Raw genomic sequence first — 11,287 nt, 5'->3', positions numbered from 1 at the left:
TATGGGGTGCTTCTGCAAGGGACATGCATAATAATGAAGCTCCAATGTAACTTTTGTCGTTCAGGTTTTCCCGCATCTCCTTTTGGTACTTTTTCCTTTTTTGTTGGAGTTGCCTGGTCCCACCCAGACACATCGATTGGCCTTTACTGTGGGAGCAGCACGGGGAACCCACCAGTGGCTGCCCCTACTGTCTCCCTGTTTGGCCAACCTCCTTCTCAGCCGGTACAAGAGCTTACTGCTGGCAGGGTGTCTATGGTGTGGTGACTGCCCCGCTACCCCTAGACACGGGCAGCAGGGGCAAGCCCACCACCGTTGAGGGGATCCCAATAGTGCTCACCCACGTTGGTCTTTTGTTGAGGGCCCGGAGATGAGGTCCTGGGCCCCTTCCTAGTTTCATGCTCAGTTTTCTCTGCTGGGGATTCAAAGGTTAAGTTCTTTTCCCAGATCTATTTTGGGCCCCACTGGGCCAGTATGCACAGTCCTGGCTTCGTTTTGCTCCTGGTGGTGAGCCTTAGCCAACTGGAGGCTTGCCATAGGCCTCCTGGGCTCCAAGGTGGCACACAGCAAGGAGCTGGTTCCACTGGCTCACAATGTCCCAGCCTTTCTCTTTGTCTTGGTCTCTAGGGCTCCTTTCCACTTGCCTGGATGCAGAAGTCCAGATCTTCCCCCAACTGATCCTTAGGGGGTGTAAGGGAACAAGCTGACCTAGAGAGACCTACTTGTCCTGGTGTCAACTGTAGGCAGAGACCGTGAGGGCTTCAGGGGCTTGTCCTTTCAGCTGTCCATGATCTTGCCAGCGTCTAATTCAAGTGTCCAACTCTCTTTTTCTCTCTTGTGCAAAAGCTTTTAACTGGAGACAGAAAATTCTAGAAGGCAGGCACAGTGGACAATCCTAGGGTTCCACATCACCCTCTCACCCCTGTCCCAACCCTCCTGCACAGCATGCTGGGACAAATGAAGTTTTCTCTGCTCACATCTCTTCTGAAAGCCTCAACTCTGTACCTATCTGATATCACTGCAGAGAGCCTAACTCCTATGTTGGCTCATGAGGTCTGGGCTTCCTCTTTTGGCTTGAGCTGTCTCAACCCTGGTACAGTGTGTCAGCTAATTAACGGATGCAGATTCTCTTCCCTATGCATTCCGTATCAGAAGCTGAGTGAAGCACTGTTAATTGCTCTGTTTGTGTGGGGATGCCTTTGTTCCTCTCTGCTGGGGAACATTGGAATAACTTGGCTTAGCACGTTAGGCAAAAGTCCTGGGCTCTTATCTGGAGCAGAGAAATGCTATCACGTTTTCTCTGCTCACATCTCTTCTGGAGGCCTCAGCTCTGCGCCTGATATCACTGCTAGGGACTTACCCACCAAAACGTTAGTGGGGAGCCCCCTCCTATGTTGGCTCGTGAAGTCTAGGCTTCCTCATTTGGCTTGTGCTGTCTCAACCCTGGTATAGTGTGACAGCTAATTAACAGATGCAGATTTTCTTCCCTACACATTCCACCTCAGGAGCGGAGTGAAGCAGTGTTAATTGCTCCTTTTGTGTGGGGAGGCCTTTGTTCCCCTTTGCTGTGGAGCAGTGGAATAACTTGCCACAGCAGGTTGACAAAAGTCCTGGGATGTCATCCGAAGCTGAGCCAGAGAAATATGAAAATTCTAGATGACCCATAAGGTGTACATTTATCTGCTTGGGACTTTTATATTCAAACTTGGTGCACATTTTTTGACCCAGTATGACATCTTGCTTGACCTTGTAGGCCGAAGGGAAGGGAAATTGCACTCCAAGGCAGATTTCCCCCATGTGTGTACTAAAGTGTCACTGCAGACAAAACAATAAACCATACTGAATTTACCTATGAGTGCCCACTAATATTATAAGACCTGCTCCAGGTCACTATCCAACCCTGCAGAGTCCCCTCTGCCCCATGTTCCCTGTGGGCAGTTACCAGGCTGTGCATGATGCGCAGCCTTTGTTTGTGGACGTGTGCACATATGTTCATGTGTAACTAGTCAAGTGCCCCATACCCTTGCTGCGTCACAGCAAACTTATCTTAAAAGGCAGACACTGGTGGTAAATACACTCAGCCATGAACCATGTGATTACATGGGATGAGACACTAGTTGGAAGGCTTACCTGCAGTAAGAAGTCTGAAACTGGGGGATCAAAAAGCGAGCCATCCAGGCGGATAATATAGGCAGAATCCATTTCTGTACATTAACGATTAGAAAGTAGGGAATTATTCACTTAGAAAGGGTGGATTGTGTTGGGGACAACTGTTACCTGCATTATATGAGTTAGGTGAATTGCAGTTGAGGTCGAATTATCTGGTCCAAAGATCCAATTTATATGTGATAAAGATGGTGAAACAATACTTAAAAGCAGTTCAAGACAAGTGAGCAAGGACAGAGATTTACTAGACACGAGAAGAGTGTGGCAAGAGGCCAGTAGCTAAAAATAGGACGTGGAAGGAGGAGAACATGGAAATGTTGGACCTCTGCAGATCAAAAAATATAGGAGTGGTGCAATAAATGAACATTGTCTTTAAAATGCTCGTACTGTTCCTGCGTGCACAGAGTATTTACCCCTGTTGAGAGAGAGAGAGAGAGAATATGGATATGAATATGAGAATAGTTAGTGGGGTAACAGGGATGACCTTAGGAACTGGAGGACAGGGGAGAAAACTCTATAAATGGTGAAATGAGAATCTGTTATGGTCCTAGTGCGAGCAGGCTGGACATGAATGATGTGAGGTTTTGGAAATGAAAGAGTTAGGGCCAGATTCTCAATCTGCCTGTATTTTCTCGTATGTAAAATAGTACTGCAGCAGTACTACTTACCACAAAATTCAAATTTTAAAGTTATGAGAGGACATTTCTACATCTCCTATCTTTTTCTCTGGGGACATCTCTACAAAAGCAAGTTTACTACTTAGTAGTAAATGTGGAAGAAACCGCAGGGAGTAGTGTAATGGATTTGGGAAAAGTGGGGAGGGCTTTACGGAGGGAGGGGCTACTACAAACAGCGACCTAAAAATAGTAGGTACGTTGTTAATAACTGCAATTCTAAAGTTTCTACAGGCCCAAAGGTGACAAAATAGTAGTAAATGTTCTGCAGCCCAGCCTTACAATAAGTCAAGCATCTCACATGACACTCACACATACTGCAACACTCTCCCTTTAAATAATTGAGGCAAAGATTAAAACTGAGTCACAAGCCCCCTGTAATTGAAGAATAAACTGAAAGAACAACTTCCACAAATGTCATTCTCCCAAGTTAATTTGCAATGACGTACACTGCTTCCTGATCCACCATACACCCACTTAAGGCTCAAGAGAACTAGAAAGGCGGAAACAGCCTTCTTCATGATCCTTGATGACATGGCAGTACGAAATCTGAACATTCAGTATACTTCCCATCCCTAACAGCTAGTCAACAAGAAGCATGGCATGGAAGGGGAGTAGACGATGACCCCTTCGGTTTCTAATCTTTCGGTGGACCTCATTGAATTACTGTAACCAGCTAATGACCTTAATAGTGCCTAAAAGCAAAACAGTTCTGTAGCGTGTGCTACGCAAACTGGATAAACTTAAGCAAACGTGAAACAATGAAACACAAAACACAGCCAGCACAAAAAGTTATCTTTTACTGGGTTTATTGAACTAGAATTATTCATTTTTAAGGAAAGAAGATGCAACAAGCTGGAGAACAATCAAAGGCCTCTGCCCCAGAAGCTCTCCAGAGGTCAGATCAGGATTCTGCACACTTATGACTGGCAGCAAGAAATCATCAGCAATCTCGCCTCCAGGGCACAGCTCAGGGGTGTGGTCCATCAGCCTGTCATGTTAACATATGGGAACATATGAGCTTTGGGAACTTTCTGTCAGTCTATGTCCGATTGAATGAGAAACAGATGTAATCCTCTGAAGAACACTGGCTTGGTAACCACTGTTTGACAATTATGTTGCTAAGTGAATCAAGAGAGCAAGGGGGTGTCCACAGAGGAATGCTGATTTATAAATGTTATACTGTCCCTTTATCTACAATGTTCTAAAGAGAGGCGCCCAAGAAAGACTGGATCAACACCAGGTTTACAATATAGCCACAAAGTATACATTGCTATGTAATGGTGCTAGACAGATCTGATTTACATAGTAATTTTTTTCCTGAGAAGCTGAAGTAGATCACGCCTTCATGGACCTCTCTTGGTGACCCCCGGGCTTTAAAGGACAATGCAGCCTGCTGTCATACCATAGTATATCCAGCCATACCTGTAATTTGAAAATAAGCAGCCAAGAGCCTAAAATTGCTCCACACTGTTATTATTATACAGTCCAAAAGTATTATTAAGCATTGGGAACCAAGATGACAATAGACTTGTTTGATGTAATAGACGGGTTTTCCCTGGTTTGTCCTTGAGTGTAGGAGTCACGCCATATTTTCAGGACAAGGACTTACTAAGTAAAACAGCTGCATTCATATCAATTGTATATACATTTATCCTATGTGTGGATATCCTGACAATATGACCTGGAGCTGACATTGTTTCATATCTGTGTTTTGAGACTTAGTACATATATCGAGGATACTGAGTTTTTAATTAACATTGCCGTATAGATTTGATTTCATGTCTGACTTGTAAGATACATTTGAAGAACAGGTTTCATAGGTGTTAGTCTAAGGGTTGACATCTGTCATCCGTTTTGCGAATTTCTACTGTACAATTGTTATTTTTATTGAGTGAACAACAAGTCTGTATTTTGCGGTGTACTGTTTCATGTATGTTATATAGTGAAATACATGTAGTTCCTTGTCTGGATAGCTAACTGGTAAAATATTTTCTAAATTGGGTGCTAGAGCATACTTGTTAAGTAGTATAACTTTAACCAACATGACTTTACAAAATTTCATAAAAATAAAACAAATATGAGAAACAACAAAATTACAACGTTGGGTTTTCATAGAAAGAAAAGGTATGAAGTCATTTATAATCTGGAAGAACAGCGAAAATGACTAGTAATTGTGTAGTATATGTTTTTACGGGTCTGTGGCATTACAGCAATCATGGTAATACCCTTGAGACCCGTTGTAGTTATCAGCAATATTTTCAGAAGAGAACATACCCTGTTAAGTGTGCTTTGTTTATCCAAAACCTTTACTACAAAATGTGGCTAGCGTTCACGAGGAATTGAAGAAAAAAGACTCAAGGAGTCACGGAGTAAATTGACTCGGACAAATCAGACTAGGAAGTTTCCGATCTTGAGTTGCAGGTCCAAGCAACACTATATTGATCAAGAGTGAAAATCAGGGCTGGCTGGTGGAATTTTAAAGTGATGGGACGTAAGAGCAATTAATTAATTTTTTCGTGTGAGCGAGCAAACCAATGTTTTACGGGGAAGTTTAGGGGATCCTCCCCTAGGGAAATATTAAGAAATTGGTGTATTTTGGAGCAAATGTGGTGCCTTTTCACTCCCCACATCTTGTGAACGCACTTCCTCGTATCATCTTGACTTTATCGTGCCCAAACACACTATGCATCAACTCACCTGTAAGCACTGCACTTTCTTCGAATTTTTCTGTGTCAGCATTTTGACAACTGTATAACTCCTTCACATACATTTACGCAGAATCACAACTGGAATACATGACCATTGCTCTGTGCGCTCTGCAGAGGGGCCAAGAAGATGGAAAGAAAACACACACACACCTCTTAAATAAAAAGTAAATGTAAATTAAAGTAACTGGTAGAAAATCACTCAACTCTTAGAGAACAGTTCCAGTCCGTTGGTGCCAGAAGGATTCAGGAGTTTCTGGGTGAGTCCTATTTTTGCAGCAGGAATTAGGGTATTCTTTGCTCCAGCAGGGCTTTCTTCAGAGGGAGTATTCCTACATTTAATAATGTTCTGAAGGGGTGGATTTGCAGGTTCCAGATTAATCATGTGGACTAGCTAGTGATTGGAAAAATTCTACCACTCAATCCTAACCATTTTCTCACAGTCCCCATCTCCTTCGGCAGCAGTTCCTCTTTTCCTCACTTTAAAATTACCCTGAAGCACATATTTCAGTACAGCCTAACCCTTCAGCCTATCTTCAGCTGCTTGGCCATGCCCCTATGCAGAAGAACTCTTGCTCACCTGAAAGGGTCCAAGCTGGTTCTCTCCCCAACTGTGATTGGAGCCAAGTGGCCTAGGCAGGTGTCAGGAATGAGCTTGAGAAGCCCTCTCAAGCATCTACAAGTCAACTCTTCCTGTCCACTACTAGATAGCTAATCCCTGCTAAGTAGTCAACAGTGAACCCTCATCCACTCTTCCTAGACTCAGAGGCAGGCTATTGACATTCTGAGACAGAGATTTTAACGTTTCCAGCTAGGGTTGTGTATTCCAGCTCTGGAGGTGTGATGCTTGGCAGAAATGGTTTAGGCCAGTAGGAAATAATTTTGAAGCGTTTTTATAGCATTTCCCTAGATGGAGATCCCATTTAAACCTGCTCATGGAAACATCTACCAAAACCTACACTGGCCTCAATAAGTAGTGTGTCCTATTTTTATATATTAGCAACCTGCCATGTTGGCTTACAATGCACACTTTAGGGCAGACTTATGAATATATTAAAAAAATAGGCTTTTCCCACATGGCAAAGACTCTTTTCCCTGCCATGTCATTGCAGTACATGTAAACTCCACCCCGACCACGGCACACTGTTTTGCAGTGCTATGGATGTGAATGTGGTTCACAAAATACAAACTTTGCCAATATGGTTTTGTCCTAGGCATGCATGTAAAGCAATATGTCTTGGCTGCAGGAAAAATAACAAACATCTCTGCGTAGCACTAATCAGGACCTCTAGCAACAGCTTTTGTAATGAGCTTCTAAACAACACTGTGCCACCAATGTCACAGAAACAACTTTGCTGCACCTAGTGTATTGAATTGCTGCAACCACGTGCAGAGAGACATAATTTGCACTACTGCTACTTACGTGATCATCACATGTCAAAGAAAGACTATCTTGTCTACAAATCACTTATATATGAGCTAGATGATCCTGGTTTTAGATGCATTGATGACATATAACCTGCACATGCTCACAAGCAACTTGAGCCATTCCAAAGGGAGAACAGGGCTCGGAATGTGGGAAGAGCTCAGACCCAGGTAATCCCCCAACTACTTCCCATTTTAAAATTGGAAGAGGTGGAGTGCCCTCGTGTGGGTAGGTAATGCATATAATGGAAGATCTCTGGATAGATATAACACTAGAGGGCCCCAGCTGATTTCAAAATTTCTATAGCTATCCATGAATATATTGCCCATTCTTTCCATTGTGGTTGCCTGCCAAAGCCTGCCGTGCCATTGTGTCAGCGATGGTGCCTCTTTTTTCTTCCATACCGCTTCTAAAGCTCATGCGGCTGCTCCTAGACATAGCCACAGTATGGCTCTGCCCCCCTTGGTTTGGCGCTTAAGGGAATCATCACGTAGACCTAGTAGTGCAAGTCTGGACTGTTGGGAATCTGATACCCCGGGATCCTCTTGATCTGAGCAAGCATTTAAGTCCAGAATGGGAGTCAGGCAACTCCACCAAATTTGTTGAAAGTCAGCCATTAGACCATCCTCTCCATCATAACTTTGACGTGTTGGGAAAGATATTTTTGAATTTATTGGGGTAAAGATACCAGTTAATAAGTTGTTTAATATGGACTTCTCGCATGCCAATGGCGTGGTTAAACCGAGGAATATTTCTCCAAAGTCTACCCCAACTTGCCTCAGAGATGTCTCGTCCAAGAACTTGCTCCCAAAAGCTTTTGTATCTGAGTTGTGGAGAATGGGAAACATCCTTTTTTCCGACTTTTTTTTTCCGAAAGTCGTGGTTAACGAAAGCGCAACAACGCTTTTTTAAACCATGACTCAGTTTTTTTGTGCCTTAACTACGTATGTTCTGAACAACGAACATGCGTGGTTAAGGTACAAAGAAGGGAGTTGGCGAAGGTAAGTGGTGGGTTTAGGTTTTGGGGAGGGGGTGGGGGGTTTTAGGTTTTGGGGTGGGGTTGGGGGGGGTGGGGCGTTAGGGGGTTTTAGGTTTTGGGGTGGGGTTGGGGGGGTGGGGCGTTTTTGGTTTTGAGGAGGGGGTGGGGGGTCAGGGGGTTTTAGGTTTTGGGGTGGGGTTGGGGGGGTGAGGCTTTTTTGGTTTTGGGGAGGGGGTGGGGGGATCAGGGGGTTTTAGGTTTTGGGGTGGGGTTGGGGGGGTGGGGTGAGGGATGTAGAGTGAATGGTGCCTATTACTAATGCTTTTATCAGGAATGCTTTTACAACGAAATATCGTTGTTAAGGCATTCGCGGTAAAATCATTAGTAGTAGCAACGAGGTCGGTGTTCCGACCTCGTTGTTAAGGCAGTAGTTGTTTTTGAAGTTGTTGTTTCGTCGTACAATCGTGGATAATGAGTGGTGGATAACATAAGGGAGTATAGGAAGGATATACATCCCCTAGAGGTCCCTGCCCTTTTTTCATATCTTTCAGTGCGTGTCAAATCTCTAGCGGCTGCCTCCCGAACATCAGGATGGAGTACTCTGTGTTTTAGTTGTGTGTATCGATAGTGTTCTGTAGGAGGAAAGTTGAAAATCCCTCTGGCAGTGTTCGAAAGTGCGAATATCCCACCTGTGGAATAGGTCAGTAATAGGGAGGCATCCTCCCTCTCTTCATACATCAATGGGTTCTCTGGAGAAGGCTTGGTTGAAATGGATCAATGTGAAGGGGGAAGGAAAGGTGGTCCAATCTACAGACCGAAGTACCTCGTCCCATACTTTAGACGTTGTCGCAGTGGGTGTGCTCAGATATGCATTGGGCAGCCAGTCTGCTTTTGGTTTCCACAGCAAATCCCAGATGCATCTGTCCACTGCTGCCCTGTCCATGTGCAGCTAGTAACTGACTCCCGTAAAGACCATTCGGAAATGACACGCTGCTGGACCGCCTTTTATTATAAATGTAAGTCCAGAAGAACGACCCCACCTGCGTCTTTTGGAAGTCTCAATGTTTTTTCAGATTAGCATGCTCTGCAATTTTGCCAGAGGAAGCAGGTTATTAGGGAGTGGAGGGATGAAAGGTGGCCCCGATCCAATTCTACAGGCAGGCCCTGGAAGAGATACAAAAGTCTAGGCAAAACAGACAATGTGATGGCATGAATACATCCCAGACAGGAAATATACATAGGGGCCCAACAATATACATGGGGGCCCAACATTTAAGGTCTACCTTAAGCTGTTGTCAGAGTGGTAGATAGTTGACTGGGAAGAGATGCGAAACTCTGGGGGTGATTTTTTTACGGAAATAGGTCATCTCTTTTTTGGCCCATTAAAAGGGGATGATGGCCACTAAGTTTTCCATGTCTGGGGTGGGAGAGTGTTAGGTTAAGGAGAAAGGATTAATTTAAGTTTGTACAGAATTCTGCTACCACTTCAAATGCCTGTAGTGCCATCTGAAGGGCATCCCGAGGACTGTGGGGAGGTCAAGGTCAACAAGTCATCCACAAAGAGGAAGATTGTATGGCTCTGTGAGCCAAATGGCAAGCCTAGAATAGTAGGCATTGTGTGTATTGTAGCTGCCAGGGGTTCTATGCTAAGTCTGAATAGTAAAGGGGAAAGGGAGCACTCCTGGCGTGTTACCTGCTGGAGCTGAAGAAAATCTGATCCAACTCTGTTAACCAAAATTCTTGAGCATAGAGAAGCATAGTTGGCCTAGATCATTGCAATAACTTGCTCACAGAAGCCAAAACGATGCAAGGTATGGAATAGGAAGGTGTAATCCATTTGGTCGAAAGCTTTCTCTGCATCAAAGGCTAATAAGAAAGACAGTATCTTTTTCTTTGTTGCTTGTTCGATCAAGTGGATCGCCTCCGCAAATTGTCATGCACCTGTCGACCTTTAATAAAGTCTGATTGATCTGGGTGAATTAAATCGGCATGAGGTCCTCTTGTCTGGAGGCCATAATTTTCATATATAGTTTGGCATCTAGGTTGTGCCGTGCTATGGGGCGATATGAACTGCAGGAATGGGGGGGTCTTTCCCCGGTTTGGGGATAATCGAGAGGATGGCCTCGCACATCAAGGCTGTGACCGCCCTTGAATGTGCCACGTAATTAAAAAGTTAGATCAGATGTAGTATGAGGCCGGAGATAACTGTTTTATAAAAAAGAGCTGTATATTTGTCAGGCCACAGTGACTTATGGGGCTTCAAGCCCATAATAGCGTCCCTATCTTCCTTCGTGCTAATTTGTGCACCCAGGAGCTCATTTTGGGCTTCTGTCACTTAAGGGAGGTTCACATTTTTCGAATAATTCCTTTGGGTCTGTTCAGTCGTGGGGTGTCAGTGTATAAGCATTTATAAAAAACTAAATTAAGGTTTGGGCCTACTCTGATTTAGAGATCACCAATTCACCATCCTCTTTCAATATATCCCCAATGCATTCCTTCTCCTGTTTCAGTCTTAGTTGTCATGCTAACCGGGGTCCCAGTTTGTGACCTTGCTCAAAAGAAGAGGGTTTATGATGTAAGAGGGTAAATTCTACCCTGTTGGTATATTTTGCATTTAGTTTCCCTCTAAGTGCAGTGAATTTCCACTGCAATCGGTTGTTGTTTGTGTCCTTGCTCGGCTTTACTGAGTTCCGCCTCACGTGTCAATCTTTCTTTTGTTCTTTATTTATTAAGTGCAGAGATTAGAGCAATACTTTTCCCTTTAGTGAATGCTTTGAATGTATCCCAAGTGGTGGAGGGATTAGTGTCTTGAGGGGATTCGACTGGAAAAGGTCCCAGATAGCTGTGCAAAGATCATCCCTAAGGAGGCGGTCCCTTGTCAAGGAGGTAGGAAAAATCCAGCGACGTAGTTTAGGTAGTAGTGGGCCCCAGTCAATGGCTAAATGTAGCAGAGTGGGATCGGAAATGGTGATTGGGTGAAGGGAGGCCATGAGTAGGGACAGCTTAATCGACTGGCTGAGGAAGCCGTAGTCTAGTCTAAGGTATGTGCGACGGGTATGAGAGAAGAATGAGTAATCTTTAGTTGTGGGGTGTAGTGTCTTCCAGGTGTCAATGAGCCCTAATGTCTGTATTTCTTGTTTTAGAGCTTTGGGAAAACTCCCAGATGTGTACCTGTGAAGGTCAGTACTACCCATACTCGGGTCTCATGTGGGGTTAAAGTCTCCCAGCATGATAATCTCCCCTTCTGCAAATTCTCCCAGTAATGCTAGTAGTGTCTGAAGAAATGAGAACCAGTTAACATTAGGGAGGTAGACCAAGGCAAAGGTACACAACCGTC

Source organism: Pleurodeles waltl, chromosome 4_1 (genome assembly GCF_031143425.1).
Source record: "Pleurodeles waltl isolate 20211129_DDA chromosome 4_1, aPleWal1.hap1.20221129, whole genome shotgun sequence".
Classification (NCBI taxonomy): Eukaryota; Metazoa; Chordata; class Amphibia; order Caudata; family Salamandridae; genus Pleurodeles; species Pleurodeles waltl.
This window is presented reverse-complemented; position numbering follows the sequence as displayed.